Source organism: Phoenix dactylifera, chromosome 2 (genome assembly GCF_051530095.1).
Source record: "Phoenix dactylifera cultivar Ajwa chromosome 2, Ajwa_hap1_PhDact_Kaust_v1.1, whole genome shotgun sequence".
Taxonomy (NCBI): Eukaryota; Viridiplantae; Streptophyta; class Magnoliopsida; order Arecales; family Arecaceae; genus Phoenix; species Phoenix dactylifera.
Window position 1 is genome coordinate 21420858 of NC_143191.1, and position 18099 is coordinate 21438956.

The window sequence follows — 18099 nt, forward strand, 5'->3', positions numbered from 1 at the left end:
GTCCTAGTTGGATTAGGACTAGCATAGATTGAACCCAATTGGCTAATCCTAATTGGATTGGGATTAAACCATAAGAGAGGCACCCAATCCTCTTTGGAAGAGGATTAGGGCATCACAAGAAGGAGGGATTACGCCCCTCCTCCTCTCCTTGTGTGCGGCATGAAGAGAGGGGCCGGCGCCCCCCTTCTCTCTTTGGAAAGTTATCTAGGGCTCCAACTTTGGAGGAGCCCTTGATGGCTATAAGAGGGACTATGAGGCCGGCACCCTAGGTATTGAAAACCTCTCTTCCTCCAAGCCGTGGCCCTCTCCTTTCCTTGGTGTTCTCAGCCGCAAGCAAGGGAAAAGCTCTCCAAGTTTTGGCGGCCTCCTTCCCTTCCCTTCCTTCATCCAACACAAGGAACAAGAGAAGGCTGCGTAGGGGATCATCTTCTTCCTCTTCTTCATCCTTCTTCTTCCTCCTTCTAAGCACAATCAAGAGTTGATTGAGAGGGAGGACATCAGCCATCAAAGCTATCTCTGCAAGGGAGCTAGCACCCCGGTGAGATAGAAAGCTTGGATCGGATCCTGCTTCGTGTGGATACCCGTAGAGGCCGGACGTTTGAACGGCTTCAAGCGAACCCTCTTCCAAAACCATGAATTCAGATTTGCGGTGATCATCTACCCGCGCAAGGTGAAGATTTGATCTTCCTAATAGTTTTAAAAGTTTTAATTCTTACCTAATTACGAAAGGTCTCGAAACAACGTTCATGCGATGAACGTCGAACCCGTGCATGCCGATTCCGCTGCCATCTGAAAAATTTTTGAAATATCAGCGGCATGGGCGGGTTCCCAACAGTGGTATCAGAGCCTAGGCTTCGTAGATTAAGGTAAGAATTAAATATCTAAAGGCTTATTAGATCTGAAAATTGAATGATCATGCATGCTGAAAAATTCTGCATGCAGATTTTTCAGGGGTGCTGATTTTTGCATGCTGATTTTTATGTGATAAAAAAAGATGATTCTAACTGCATTGTTAATGAAATTACAAAGTTTAGAATCATGATTAGCATGATCAGCGACCTATGTCATGATATAATCAGTTAGTTTTCAGATCTGAAAATTATAATTGTTGCATACGGTGATGATCATAGGATTCAAACCCTTTTGGTATCAAATGTAATGACCTGCGATGTGATCTGCAATGTCATGTAATTTTTCAGATGCTTGCATGCATCTTATTTGATGTTTTGAGAGGCCTGCGTGCCTCCTAAAAGGAGATGTAATTTATTTTTATTTTTATTTTACATCTGGTTGTATTTCTGTGATGTGATGTACATCAACGATCAAGTTGAAGCAAAGGCATGAGATGAAAGGTGCGGTTGATGGCGATGGGATCAAGAGTTGATCAAGGATCGAATCAAGGAGGCTTAGAACCAATTCAAGAGTTGAAGACCACTTGATCGATTGATGTGCATGTGCTTGTAATACGACCTAATTAGAATCCATGATCATCACCTATTTAAAGTTTAACTTTATTTGATGCTGCGATTATAACTGCCCGTGATGTACCGTTTGCATGAGATGTGAGGGCACGAATCAAGTTAAAGAGTCCAAAATTAATATATTGGTTCATAAGTATGAACTATTTAAAATGGATTCTAATGAGACAATCACTAGCATGTTCACTAGGTTTACTGACATTGTCAATGGCCTAAAAAGCCTTGGCAAGAGCTATACTAACAGTGATCTTGTCAGGAAAATACTTCGCTGTCTACCAAGGTCATGGGAAGCCAAGGTGACGGCAATCCAAGAAGCTAAAGACTTGAACAAGCTTCCACTCGAAGAGCTCCTTGGATCCCTAATGACTCACGAGCTAACCATGAAGCAACACAGCGAAGAAGAGTCCTCCCATAAGAAAAAGGTAATAGCACTTAAATCTACTTCATCTAACAAGGACTTGTCCTGCAGTAGCAGCAGTGAAGAAGAAGAACATGAGGAAGATGATGGTGAGGCTCTTCTTGTGCGCAAGTTCAAGAGATTCATCAACCACAAGAAGTCCTATCATCAAAGGAGAGGCCCCTCAAATTTCTACCGCAAGGACAAAGGTAAGGAAAGGGAAAATGAGGGGATTGGGTGTTACGAGTGCAAGAAGCCGGGTCACATAAGAGCAGAGTGCCCCTTACTGAAGAAGGGGAGTAAGTACAAGAAGAAGAAGGCTCTTGTCACTACACTATCCGACTCCGACTCATCATCCTCCTCATCAGATGATGAACAAGAAGAGAAGGCCAATTTCTGCTTCATGGCCAACGAAAACGAGGTAACTTCCGATACGCATCTTGATTTTTCTTTTGATGAACTTTATGATGCATTTAATGAGTTAATGGTAGAATATAAGGCTATAAATCTTAAGAATAAAGAACTGAAAATAGCTAATCAATCATACCTACATAAATACGATAAATTAGTTAAGGATAAGGACTTAATCACCAAAGAAAATATTGAACTTAAAACAAGCAACCAACTTTTAACTCAAAAGACTAACACCTTAACTAAAGATAATGAAAAACTAACTAAGGAATTTTCAGAACTTAAAAAACATAAACAAACCTTAGATAAGGATCTTACAAAAGAACTTAATGATCTAAAAGCAGAAAATCAAACACTAACTAAAGAACTTAACAAATACAAACCCTTAGTTGAAAAATTTACATATAGTTCTGAAAAATTAAATATGATACTAAATAGTCAACGAGCAGTATTTAATAAAGCGGGTTTAGGGTATAAACCAAGAAATAAACAAAAACTTCTTAGTAACTTCTTTGTTAAAGCTGGAGAAACTAAAACTAAGAAAATAACCTGCTTTTGTTGTGGAACTATAGGACATAAGGCAAATGCATGTGACTATAGAAAAAGTAAAACAAAAAGAAAAATTAAAAGGGTATGGGTTCCAAAAGGAACCAACTTGACTAACCATGAAGGACCCAAGAAAACTTGGGTACCTAAGATGACATGATTTGCTTGTGTAGGAGTGTCTTGCAGCCAAGGTCAACAAAAACCGCTGGTATTTGGATAGTGGCTGCTCAAGGCACATGACGGGTGATAAAGATCAATTTTTCACCCTTGAAGCTAAGAAGGGAGGTGCTGTGACTTTTGGAGACAACAACCAAGGTCATATCATTGGTATTGGTAAAGTTCAAATCACCCCTTCTACTTTTATAGATAATGTTAGATATGTTGATGGTCTTAAGCATAACTTGTTAAGCATTAGTCAATTATGTGATATAGGATATGATGTTATGTTTAAACCATCACTATGTATTATAACAAATCCTAATGATAATAGTTTAGTTTTTAAAGGGATTAGACGTGGTAATGTATATGTTGTAGACCTAGATGATCTTGCAAAACATAACCAATGTTTAGTTGTTAATGAAACTAAAGAAAATGATGCTAGTTGGTTATGGCACCGTAAGTTAGGTCATGCAATCATGGACACAATAACTAAACTAGTTAAAAGAGACTCCGTGATAGGTTTGCCAAAATTGAAATTTGAAAAGAACAAAATATGTGAAGCATGTCAATTTGGCAAACAATCTAGGAACTCTTTTAAATCCATAAAATGTGTCTCTACCTCTAGGCCTCTAGAATTATTACACATGGACCTATTTGGTCCAACTAGAACAACAAGCCTAGGTGGAAATAAATATGGTCTAGTTATAGTAGATGATTACTCTAGGTACACATGGGTCATGTTCCTAGCACATAAAGATCAAGCATTTTCTATTTTTAAGAAGTTCCATAAGGAAGTAACAAATGCTAGAGAGTCTTCAGTCATAGCCATTAGAAGTGACCATGGTACCGAATTCGAAAATCAATCATTTGATGAATTTTGTAGTAAAAAGAGGATAACCCATAATTTCTCAGCACCTAGGACACCACAACAAAATGGAGTTGTGGAAAGGAAGAATAGAACACTAGAGGAAATGGCTAGAACTATGTTATGTGAAAGTAACCTCCCTAAGTACTTTTGGGGAGAAGCCATTAATACCTCTTGTCACATATTAAATAGAGTTCTATTGAGACCCATTATAAAGAAAACACCTTATGAACTGTGGAAAAACAGAAAACCAAAGGTTAATTATCTTCATGTTTTTGGATGTAGGTGTTTTGTGCATAATAATGGGAAAGACAATCTAGGGAAATTTGACCCTAAATCTGATGAAGGAATATTCTTAGGTTATTCTACAACTAGTAAAGCCTATAGAGTATTTAATAAAAGAACCTTAGTCATAGAAGAATCTATACATGTAGTATTTGATGACTCTAGTGACATCTCCTCTAGTAAGAAAGTTAATTTTGATGATGATGTTGAAATACTTGAGGAAAAGATAGATGAGATGGGATTACAAGATGATAATCAAAAGTTGATTGAAGGAGAATCATCAAGCCAAGAGGCTATTGTGGATCATGGGCTAACAAAAGCTTGGAGGTATGCTCACGGGCATCCTAAGGAACTCATTCTAGATGATCCATCTCAACCGGTTAGGACTAGAGCTTCACTAAGAAATCTAATTAACCATCTAGCTTTTGTTTCACACTTTGAGCCCAAACATATAGAAGAAGCCGAAAATGATGTAAATTGGATAAATGCAATGCAAGAAGAACTAAACCAATTTACTAGAAACAAAGTGTGGGATCTAGTAGAGAGGCCTTCTGAATATCCAATTATAGGTACAAAATGGATATATAAAAATAAGCTAGATGAAAATGGAATTGTTATAAGGAATAAGGCTAGACTAGTGGCAAAGGGTTATAATCAAGATGAAGGCATAGATTTTGATGAAACCTTTGCTTCCGTAGCTAGACTTGAGGCTATTAGACTATTATTAGCATATGCATGCTCTAAGGATTTCAAACTATTTCAAATGGATGTAAAAAGTGCATTTTTAAATGGGTATATAAATGAGGAAGTGTATGTAGAACAACCTCCTGGTTTTGAAAATCATCAATACCCTAATCATGTGTATAAACTGAACAAAGCACTTTATGGATTAAAACAAGCACCTAGAGCATGGTATGAGAGACTTAGTAAATTCCTATTAGAACATGAATTCTCTAGGGGAAATGTAGACACAACATTATTTTTGAAAAAGCAAAACAAAGATATGTTATTAGTACAGATTTATGTTGATGATATCATTTTCGGTGCTACTAACAATCGCCTCTGCGAAGAGTTTGCTGATTTGATGCAGAGTGAGTTTGAGATGAGCATGATGGGAGAGCTGAACTACTTCCTCGGGCTTCAAATCAAACAATCTGAAGGAGGCATCTTCATCAATCAAGCAAAATATGTCAAGGAGATGCTCAAGAAGTTTGATATGGAAGGAAACAAATCAATCAGCACCCCCATGAGCTCGTCATGCAAATCAGATCAAGATGAATCAGGTAAATCTGTAGATCAAAAACTTTATAGAGGTATGATAGGATCTTTACTATATCTTACTGCAAGTAGACCTGATATTATGTTTAGTGTTTGCATGTGTGCTAGATATCAGACTAATCCTAAAGAATCACACCTAGCTGCAGTTAAGAGAATTTTTAAATACTTAATAGGAACTAAGAACATTGGGCTATGGTACTCTAAAGAATCTAGCCTAAACTTAATAGGGTACACAGATTCAGACTTTGCTGGATGTAAGCTTGATAGAAAAAGTACCAGCGGGTCGTGTCAGTTTCTAGGAGAAAACCTAATCTCATGGTTTAGCAAGAAACAAAACTCGGTTGCATTATCCACTGCTGAAGCTGAATATGTGGCAGCCGGGAGTTGTTGTGCTCAAATCTTGTGGATTAAACAACAATTAGAAGATTATGGCATTAAACAAGATAAAATTCCCATTAATTGTGATAATACAAGTGCCATAAATCTAACTAAAAATCCAATTCAACATTCAAGAACTAAACACATTGAGATAAGACATCACTTCATAAGAGATCATGTATTGAATGGTGATGTGACACTCCAATTTGTTTGTACTGATAATCAATTAGCAGATATTTTTACAAAACTCCTAAGTGAAGAGAGGTTTAGCGTGCTTAGGAGGGGATTAGGAGTGATTGATCCATCCTAGTGGGAGTTTCCACTAGATTAATTGATTTTGATGATTAGTATGCGGTTAAAATAGAGTTTACATTCAATGATCATCAAATCAGATCCCAATTAGGTGATTTTCCCTCATTTGGCACGGTTATAGCATGACTTTTAGGTGCGTGCCAAGGTTAGAGACGACTCGAGTAAGTTTCAGAGCCGGCTCCTAAGGGGGAGTCGACTCGCACATTTGCGGGAGTCGACTCGCAAAGATGGTAGCTGAGGGGGAGTCGACTCGCACATTGTCGGGAGTCGACTCGAAGTCTACAGGCGCATAAGGAGAGTCGACTCGCGCATATTCTGGAGTCGACTCGAGGTCGAGTCGACTCGCGACTCAGGGGAGTCGACTCGCAGTCGGGATCCGACTTTTTAACCCTAGGTTTGTCGTTTCGCAAACACTTTTCTTTCAAGCCGCCACTGTTCAAAAAGCCCTAGAGCCGACTCCTAGGTCTTCCCCGATCGTCTCCAACCTCTGTTCGGTCGATTTTTCACCGGTTCTTAGGATTTTCGTCCGTTCCTAGGTCGTCTCCGATCCGTCCCGAGTCTCCTCCGTCGACCTTTCTCCGTCCTCTAGGTGTTTCTTCCCGTTTAGGTCAAGATGCCTCGTAAGACCGTGGTTAGGAAGAGGTCCCATCCCGAGGCCGGTCCCGAGCGGCGCTCCAAGGCGCGGCACGATCCCGCGAGGCAACCACCTCCGGCCCGTTCCCCGCCTAGGGCGGTTCCCGCGAGGCCATTGGCCGGGAAGGTCGTCTCCACCGGGAGGTATGTCGATTTCGACTTCCTCTCCCGGGAAGGGTTCACCATAGGTGAAAGACTTAGGGTCCAGGGCTTAGAGTTCTTCCTTACATTGGATCTCCCCACATATCCAGGGCTCGTTAGAGAGTTTTACGGTACCGTCCATCGGGGAGATGGGGGTATCGAGGGCACAGTAGCCGGTGTCCCTGTGTTTGTCACGGAGAATCTTATTGGCCACATCCTCCACCTTTCACTAGTTGGGGTGGCTCCCGCACACCCTGAGGATAGAGTTGAGGCCCTTACGGTCGTCTTAGGGCATCCACCTCAGTCCCCCCTAGACGAGGTATCTGCTAGCTCACTTCCTGTTGAAGTGAGAATCCTTTTGAGTATTCTGTCCAGGTCTGTCTTCCCTAAGACAGGAAGATTTGATTTTGTAAATGAGAGGGACCTAGCTATTATGTCTTACATTCTTCAGGACACCCCGGTCAACTTCCCCAAACTCATATATCGGTATATGTGTGAGCCCCTAGATAGACCTAGGTTCACCCTCCCATACGAAATGATTTTTACTCTTCTCTTTAGGGAGTACGAGATTCCCATTCCTGAGAGGGAACCCTCTCGTGCATTGCGATGGACAGATCGCTTGTGTACGGGGACCATGCACAGGATGGGGTTTCGGAAGAGAGAGGGGGTATGGGTTAGGAAGTCTACCCTCACCGCTCCGACCACCAGACCTTCACCCAGTCCTGAGCCCGATTCAGACTACCCAGACCTTCCAGACCATCCAGACCTTCCATCCACTCCTCCTGCTCCTACCACCTCCGTCGGACCTTCCTCCTCGGCACCACCCTCTATGGCGGTCCGGATTGATCCTGAGCAGCTCCGGGAGCTGCGACAGGAGATAGTCAGAGAGGTGAGGGATGAGCTGCTTCGGGAGCTCCGAGGTGCGGTGCCTGCTCCCACTCCTGCACCCGTATCTTCTCAGTTGGTCCCTTCCTTGACAGCCGTGACTGACATGACGGCTCATGTACGGGAAGAGATCTACAATGTCCGGAGTTTGGTCCAGGCCCAGTTCCACAGCATGAGTGAGGTCACGAGCTCCACTCGACAGATGCGAGAGGAGATAGGTCGTGACATGCACACCACCACCGAGGGGGCCGAGCGCTTGGCGAATGTACTCATCGACAAGCTGGACGCACTTCAGACATCGGTGACTGGGCTTCAGGCGTCGGTGACAGAGCTCTCCACTACACATAGCAGAGCCACCACGTCTATCATCACACAGCTTGGCCATGTCACAGATGCAGTCACCCTCCTCATGGAGCAGAGCCGATTGAGAGGAGGAGCACCATCCTCGAGAGGAGGAGCCACATCCTCGAGAGGAGGAGATGCATCATCGAGAGGGGGAGATACATCCTCGAGGGGGGATCTTCATCCTCGAGGAGACCATAGATGTTCTTTTTGCTTTGTTTTGTATTGCTTTGCTTTACGTATTGTATGCTCAAATGTATTCACATTCATATCAATACAATGAGTAGACATCTTATCTTCATTTTTGTGCCATTTGATGATTGGTTGTGCCATTGATTGTGTGTGATTACCTCCTTTTTGATATGATGACAAAAAGGGGGAGAAATATGTATACAATATGTAAAAAGGGAGAAATATGGATGAAAAATGTAAAAGAAATCAATGGAAATCAATAAAAAGACACACAAATTTGTTCTAAGTGGATTCGGTACCTCGAGGCTCATTATCTCTCTTTTGGGGCTCCTAATGGAGTAATCTCCAGAATCTATTCAAGGGATATTCGGAGATTAGCTGAATCCTACTCAAGAACAAATTGACAGATTTTCCCTCTAAAAACAAAAAATTCAGTTCAAAAACTTCAAAGCATTAAAAGGAAATTCAGAGAATCAAAACATAGTTGAATGCATATGTTGAGGGGGAGAATCTGAATTTTAATCAAGCTAAATCATTAATGACATATAAGCCAAACAATTGATTGCATAATATGAAGGCTTATATAATTCCAAATGAAAGGGGGAGCTTTAACTCCGAAATTTGCTGTTTCACTCCTTTCAAACTTGGATAAATTAAATTATCAGACATTTGAATTCATTTATGGTTTTTGTTTCATTATTTATTGAGCAAGTCATTTTACATATACTCAAAGTTTTATCATCATCAAAAAGGGGGAGATTGTGGAGTGATTGATTAAAACCCCATTTGATTTTGATGAGCTCAAAGCATTTGAGTATATCTTGTGATTACTAATGAATTCAATTGAGTGTTTCAGTGAAAATCCTGTCCAAGTGTCTCTAGAATTGGTTCATAGTATTTTGGATAAGTTAAGAAGTCTGCTGAACCAAAGTCTGAGACTCGAGTCGACTCCCGAGTATCACGAGTCGACTCCAAGCGTATCAAGTTCACTGGCACGAGCTCGAGTCGACTCCAGACTAGTACGAGTCGACTCCGACTGAGAACAGAAAGAAGAACAGAAAGCCTCATCTCAGAACCTGTCAATGAGTCGACTCCTGAAGTGCGCGAGTCGACTCCAATGATCAACGAGTCGACTCCAGGGTAGAAAGAGTCGACTCCAAGAGGTACACAAAGAAAAGTCAGAGAGCAGTTTTCGAGTCTGAGATTCGAGTCGACTCCCAGACAGCTCGAGTCGACTCCAAGACAAGCTTCACGTCAAAAGGCAGAAGACCAACTTTCGGAAACTGAGAGCCGAGTCGACTCCAAGGAAGTTCGAGTCGACTCCAAGACTGGATGAGCCAAAAGACAGAGAATCGGGAGTTCGGGCTCTGAGATTCGAGTCGACTCCAAGGACAGTCGAGTCGACTCGAGTGGACAAAATTCAAAATTGGATCCACGGACTTCAGTGGATGAGCCGACTCCAAAATTGCCAGGTCAGCTCCAGAAGTTGGCGAATCGACTCCGGGTCAAGACGAGTCGACTCCCAGTCGTGACGGCAACTTTAATTCAAATTTGGAACAGTTACCGAGTCGACTCCGGAAAAGCTTGAGTCGACTCCCGCTACAGCCGAGTCGACTCCTGATCGCGCGAGTCGACTCCAACCCACCAACGGTCATATTGTCAGGCTGTGCAGAGTGTGCAGAACGGGCAGAAAAAGCAGTGTAACGGCTAGTTTCCGTGGGGGTTGGCTTAAATAGCCACAGAAGACTGTAGCAAGGCAGAGAACATTCATTCCACTCCAACTAATCAAGGATTCAAGCTCTGCAACGTGCTCTTCAACGAAAAAGGGAAGATCTGCATTTACAGCTCCACCTACATCTTCCCAGCAATTAAAAGCCTTCTCCTCCAGCATTCAAGTCGACTACACATTCGAGAGGAGACCGGAGTTCAAGAAGCCATTCCTCTACTTCAGCTTAAAAGCGTTTGAGGGCTTCTAAACTCCTCTTTTGATTATATTGTTTTACATCTGCTTTTGAGAAGCTTATTCTCCTTTCTTTCTATAACTTGTATTTACTTGGTTCAATCGGGGGATTGAATCAAGGGGATTAAGGTTGGTTGGTGAGCCAAGTTAAAACCAACGTGTGTAAGGGTTTGATTGTGAGCCCGGAAAAACAATCGGGGTTGGTTCTAGTCGGTGAGCCTGGAAAAACCGACTGAGTTCGTTGTGAGCTCGTAAAACAACAAGTTTGGTTGTGAGCTTGCAAAACAACCAGCTGTAATCCAAGGGGGTTATAGTGAATTCCCAAGAGAGACTTGGGGAGTGGACGTAGGAGCAAGGGGTAGCTCCGAACCACTATAAAACTCTGTATTTGCATTGGATTGTCTCTTCTCTTCTTCCTCTCACATCACTCACAGCACTTAGCATTAATTAAATAACTTGCAATAGTTTTTAATTAATCATCCTTAAAGTTTTAAATATCTAAATTAATTTAAAACCCAATTCACCCCCCCTCTTGGGTTGTCTATCTGGGCAACAATGAGCAAGTCATATTAGATTAATTGATCTAGTTGGTGTCTAGAAAAGCATGAAAGGTGGTTACTTAATTAGGACCTTACTCTCTGAGTAAGGGGAGCCTCCCACCTGCTTACCTGGCCAATTGTTCGATTACCTCTTATGAAGGGCTCAAGTTACAAACACTAAGACCTGATTAACCAATATTAAGTCAATAGGTCTTCCACTGTAGTAGAGCTGCTAAGGCCTTTCTGATGTTGATTTGTCTCGGCTGGACACAGTGGTCAAGTTGCATCGGGGGGCTGGACCTCTCTATAGACATGAGATGTTGTAGGGTAAAGGTGGGGTTGGGCACCAATAACTGTTAGGTGAGGACCCAATGACGACTTTATTCCTACGGTTATACGGTGGGTCTGACTTAACTAAGAAATGGGACCAATAACTGTTAGGTGAGGTCTTCATGGCTTAGAGACCAAGTTACACTGCAACATGCTTGAGAAGCATTGTACAAGAGTTGTACACTCATCCATCTATGTGTCACCAATAACTGTTAGGTGAGGTGGCATGTAAATTGGTGGGACCGCAGTACCCACTAGAAACCCTAGTCGTGTGGGATTTCCGTTTCCCTACCAGGGGAGTGTGAGGGATTCGAGAAAATAGTGGGAGTTACATTTGTCCTAAAAGACCTTAGAACAGATTAGGATCAAGTACAAAAGTCTAACTAGAATCTTTACTCTCTGCAGATACAATGTCGGCTTCAAACCCTTTGACCCGTATTCTTGAGACCAACCGACTGACCGGAACCAATTACAAAGACTGGCTTAGAAATCTCAAAATAGTTTTGGACTGTGAGAAGATAGGCTACATACTCGATTCAGATATCTCCACACTACCAGCACGTCCTACTGATGTTCAGCGTGAAATGCATAAAAAGTGGTTGGATGATGACATTAGAGTAAAATGCTATATGATGGCATCCATGTCTAATGAACTCCAATGCCAGCATGAAAATATAAAGACTGCTAGGGACATACTGGCACACCTGCAAGAGTTGTATGGTGAGCAGAGTCGCACAGCTCATTTTGAAGTGTCCAAGAGGCTCTTCAAAGCGAAGATGCGCGAGGGGCAGTCTGTCCATGATCACGGTCTGACCATGATCAAGGACCTAGAGGAGCTTGAGAAGCTCGGTATGGACATGCACAAGGAATTACAAGTGGATTTGATCCTACAGTCACTTCCTGATTCATTTGGTCAGTTTATAGTAAACTACCACATGAATAAGATTGAATGCACTAAGACTGAACTAATCAACATGTTGGTAACTGCTGAGGGAGCCTTGAAAGGTTCAAGGGGCAATGTCCTTGCTGCTGAGTTGACTTCTGGTTCCAAGAGAAAGTCTACTTGGAAGAAAAAGAAGCCTGCAAAGAAGCAGAAGAAAGACAAGAAGCCAAAGAAGGAAGTTCAAAAGAAAAAGGCTAACGACAAAGGAAAATGTTTCCACTGCAATGTCGAAGGCCACTGGAAGAGAAACTGTCCTTCATACCTCGAGAGCTTGAAGAACAAGAAAGGTGACACACCTTCAGAAGGTATAGACTTGCTCATAATTGAAACTAATCTAACGGTTTCTTCTACTTCTAGTTGGGTTATAGATTCTGGTTCTAGTGCTCATTTGTGCACTACCATGCAGGGTCTAAAGGAAAGTAGAAGGCTGGCGGAAGGTGCGGTAACCCTTCGGGTTGGCAACGGGGCAAAAGTTGCTGCTGTGGCTGTGGGCACCTACCATCTGCGACTACCGTCTGGATTTAGTTTAATACTTAGAGACTGCTATTATGTACCTGTTGCTAGCAGAAATTTGATTTCTGTTTCATGTCTAGCACAGGAAGGTCATGTTTTTACATTTGACAAAGACTGCTGTTCTATTTATTTAAGAAATAAAATAGTCGCACGTGGTTTCATGATTGACAGTCTCTATCATTTACATATGGATGCATCTGTGAATGTTACCGAGCAAGATGTGAGTGCCAAAGGATCCAAAAGATCCAGAGATGAGATAAACCAAAGATATTTGTGGCACCTCAGACTTGGCCATATTGGAGAAGATAGGATGAACAAAATGGATAAAGATGGGCTTCTCGGCTCATTGACTTCCGAGTCATATTCAGTTTGCGAGTCCTGTCTTCAAGGAAAAATGGCTAGACTGCCCTTTGTAGGACATGGGGAGAGGACCACTGAAATACTTACCCTAATACATACAGATGTATGTGGCCCATTCGATGTGCTAGCCAGGGGACGTTATTCGTACTTCATTACCTTTACCGATGATTATTCACGGTATGGGTATGTGTATCTTATGAGACACAAGTCTGACTCTTTTGAAAAGTTCAAAGAGTTCAAGAATGAAGTAGAAAAACAAACTGGAAAACCTCTTAAGGCTCTTCGATCAGATCGAGGAGGAGAATACCTTAGTAGAGAATTCCGGGACTATCTCAAAGAAAACGGCATAGTCTCACAATGGACACCTCCGGGTACACCTCAACTCAACGGGGTGTCAGAGAGGAGGAATCGGACCCTATTGGATATGGTCAGGTCCATGATGAGCTTCACTGATTTACCTATGTTCCTTTGGGGAGATGCCTTACTCACAGCGATTTATTTATTGAATAGAGTTTCCTCTAAATCCGTTCCTACCACACCGTATGAGATATGGCATGGTAAGAAACCAAGTCTGGGTCATCTCAAGATTTGGGGATGTCCGGCCCACGTCAAGCGACTACAGGCGGACAAGTTAGAGGCTAGGACCATAAGTGCTCGTTTTATAGGATATCCTAAAGAGTCATTAGGATACAATTTTTACGTCTCAGAGGATCACAATGTGTTTGTGAGCCGTCATGCCATCTTCTTGGAAAATCAGTTTATCCTTGATAGAGGCAGTGGGAGGAAAATTGAGCTTGAAGAGAAAGTCTCTGAAAAGCAACGAGTCATGGATCCTATAGAACCCATTCATAAAGAGCCAGTACACGATGTCCCTCAACCACCTCGTAGATCTAGTAGGGTCTCCCATCCTCCCGATAGATACTTAGGTATACTAGAAGAGGATACCGAGGAAATGTTCCTAGTGGGAGATAGGGATCACATACAGGATCCCAAAACCTACAACGAGGCGATATCTGATATCGATTCCGAGAAATGGGTGGAAGCTATGAAGTCAGAGTTAGACTCCATGCATTCCAACCAAGTCTGGACCTTAGTAGATCCACCAGAAGGTATTGTACCTATTGGATGCAAATGGATCTACAAAAGGAAGATAGGTTCGGATGGAGAGGTAGAGACCTATAAGGCAAGGCTTGTGGCGAAAGGGTATAGTCAACGCGAAGGCATTGACTATCAGGAGACCTTTTCACCTGTAGCCATGCTAAAATCCATCCGAACATTGCTTGCCATTGCAGCATTTCATGATTATGAAATCTGGCAGATGGATGTAAAAACTGCTTTCCTGAATGGATATCTTGATGAAGATATCTATATGGAACAGCCTTTGGGTTTCACTTCCAGTGATGGAGATCACAAGGTCTGCAAGCTGCAAAGGTCCATCTATGGACTAAAGCAAGCATCTCGGAGTTGGAACACTCGTTTCGATGATGCAATCAAAACGTTTGATTTCATCAAAAATGAAGAGGAACCGTGTGTTTACAAAAAGGTTAGTGGGAGTGCTGTCGTTTTTCTCGTACTGTACGTAGATGACATTCTCCTGATTGGGAATGATATTCCCATGCTAACCTCGGTCAAGGTCTGGTTGTCAAAAGAATTCTCCATGAAAGACCTTGGGGAAGCATCCTATATTTTGGGAATAAAGGTCTATAGAGATAGATCTAAAAGGATGCTTGGCCTTTCACAGAAGATGTACATAGAGGAGGTGCTGAAGAGGTTCAGCATGGAAAACTCCAAGAGGGGTCTCTTACCCCTAAGGCATGGAATTCATCTCTCCAAGAAGATGTGCCCCAACACATCTGAAGAGATTCAACGCATGAGCAAGATTCCTTATGCATCGACAATAGGAAGCCTCATGTATGCCATGCTATGTACACGACCTGATATAGCTCTTGCTGTGAGTGTCACAAGCAGATATCAGTCGAATCCAGGTGAAGAACACTGGACAGCTGTGAAGAATATTCTTAAGTACTTGAGAAGAACTAAAGATTTATTCTTGGTTTTTGGAGGATCATCAGAGTTAAAGGTAGAAGGGTACACAGATTCAGACTTCATGACTGATGTCGATGACAGGAAGTCAACATCTGGATATGTGTTCTTGTGCAATGGTGGTACGGTAAATTGGAAGAGTTCTAAACAACCGATCATTGCTGATTCTACTATGGAAGCTGAATACATCGCCGCCTCTGAAGCTGCTAAGGAAGGCTTTTGGTTCAAGAAATTCATTGCAGAGTTGGACGTGATGACATCAGATGCCATAACACTCTACTGTGATAATAATGGCGCCATAGCCCTTGCTAAGGAGCCAAGGTCTCATCAGAAGTCTAAGCATATAGAGCGGCGCTTTCACCTCATACGCGACTATGTGGAGAAGAAATATGTAGAGGTGCAGAGAGTAGACTCCGCGGATAACGTGGCGGACCCATTCACTAAGCAGCTGAGTCAGCAAAAGACTGAAGCCCACCTTGAGAAGATGGGCCTAAGATATATGACCAATTGGCTTTAGTGCAAGTGGGAGATTGTTAGATGTATGCCCTAGAAGCCAATCTGGCTGACACATTATTAATTCTAGGGACATAATTTTGTACTTGACTATTTATTATTGAATAAATAAAAGGCATCTTTTCATTCATATTGTTTATGTGTCTATGAATCGTCCAAGGAATTAATAAGATGATGATACATATTCTCAAGAGTTGAGAATTTGAGCCATGTATCATTGGTGATTAATTTCTAAATGCTCCTGATCAATGGATCATCACGAGGACGGTGATCGATCCGATCAGTGCACAGATCACTTTTCTTCTGGATGGACGAGACTTGAGTCCACAGTGTAGGGACACTGAAGTGATAGTGCAGGTGCTTGTTAGAGAACAAGGGTACTGAGCGTGACCAAGACAAGAAGTCACTTGGATGTCTATCCACTCGTCAGTGACTTGCTTGATGTTGCAGTAGTGTGACTGGTCCTTTGACCTGCGGTGCTTCGGCTACTCACAGTGAGGTTATTGTAGTTTGACTGCACACATACATGGTCTCTAGCCATATGGGTCCATGCAGTGTAGATTGGCTGCAGTAGGTTCACTGTAGGAGTAGGGTATGCACCTATAAGGAATCTATCGACCTTGATAGAAGAGGAGTGATCCTATGTGATTTGTTAGACTGAGTTCTAAGACCTTGGCCAGGGCAGTAATATAAAGTGGAAAAAGAGTTTTCCACTATCGAACTCAAGTCGAATAAATCTTGACATATGACAGACGATGGGGTTTGACGAGTTGTCCATGACCTCCGTCCTGTAGGGATCCACGATAGTAGGACTGTATCACATGTTAACTGCACCTAGAGGTTCATCATTCCATTCTGCTGGGTAGCCACTACATGCTGCTAGGTGTCACTGGTGGATGGTGGGACTCACAGGGATTATCTCGATGATCGATAAACCCTAATGAGTTGAGTTGGAATCGTTCCAACCCATTGAAAGGAGTTTTCAATGATATTGAGATAGAGATCACAATATATCTCACTACCAGTCAGAATAGAACCTATGGGGTCACACACACTAGAAGTATTGACCGATCCGATGGTTGAAATCGTGATTAAGAATCACAAGTAATCAATTTGATTGATAAAGAAGTTGAAGAAGGAACCAAGGGAATTAATTAATTGGACTTGAAACAAGAGTCCTACTTCGGGTAGGATTCCTAGAATCCTAATTGGATTAGGACTGGGAATCCTAGTTGGAGTAGGACTGGGATTCCTACTTGGAATAGGATTCCTACAATCCTAATGAGATTAGGAATTTTGAATTAAAATAGGATTCCTACTTGGAGTAGGATTCCTAGAAATCCTAATTAGATTAGGACTTCGGATTCAAATAGAGTCCTAATTGGATTAGGACTAAAATTAAACAAATCCTAATTGGATTAGGATTCCTTAAGTCTAAATTAATTAATAATCTAATGAATCAACATGACTCCTAATTGGATTAGGATTGAAGAGTTCAATTGAGTCATGGTTCATTCAAGTCCTAGTTGGATTAGGACTAGCATAGATTGAACCCAATTGGCTAATCCTAATTGGATTGGGATTAAACCATAAGAGAGGCACCCAATCCTCTTTGGAAGAGGATTAGGGCATCACAAGAAGGAGGGATTACGCCCCTCCTCCTCTCCTTGTGTGCGGCATGAAGAGAGGGGCCGGCGCCCCCCTTCTCTCTTTGGAAAGTTATCTAGGGCTCCAACTTTGGAGGAGCCCTTGATGGCTATAAGAGGGACTATGAGGCCGGCACCCTAGGTATTGAAAACCTCTCTTCCTCCAAGCCGTGGCCCTCTCCTTTCCTTGGTGTTCTCAGCCGCAAGCAAGGGAAAAGCTCTCCAAGTGTTGGCGGCCTCCTTCTCTTCCCTTCCTTCATCCAACACAAGGAACAAGAGAAGGCTGCGTAGGGGATCATCTTCTTCCTCTTCTTCATCCTTCTTCTTCCTCCTTCTAAGCACAATCAAGAGTTGATTGAGAGGGAGGACATCAGCCATCAAAGCTATCTCTGCAAGGGAGCTAGCACCCCGGTGAGATAGAAAGCTTGGATCGGATCCTGCTTCGTGTGGATACCCGTAGAGGCCGGACGTTTGAACGGCTTCAAGCGAACCCTCTTCCAAAACCACGAATTCAGATTTGCGGTGATCATCTACCCGCGCAAGGTGAAGATTTGATCTTCCTAATAGTTTTAAAAGTTTTAATTCTTATCTAATTACGAAAGGTCTCGAAACAACGTTCATGCGATGAACGTCGAACCCGTGCATGCCGATTCCGCTGCCATCTGAAAAATTTTTGAAATATCAGCGGCATGGGCGGGTTCCCAACAATCTGTCCATTGCAATGCGCGAGAGGGTTCCCCCTCAGGAATGGGAATCTCGGCCTCCCTAAATAGAAGAGTGAACATCATGCCATAGGGGAGGGTGAGCCTAGGTCTATCTAGTGGCTCACATAGGTATCTATACATCATCTTGGGAAAGTTGATTGGGGTGTCCTGGAGGATGTAGAACATAAGAGCCAGGTCTCTCTCAGATACAAAATCGAAGCAGCCAGTCTTCGGGAAGAGGGACCT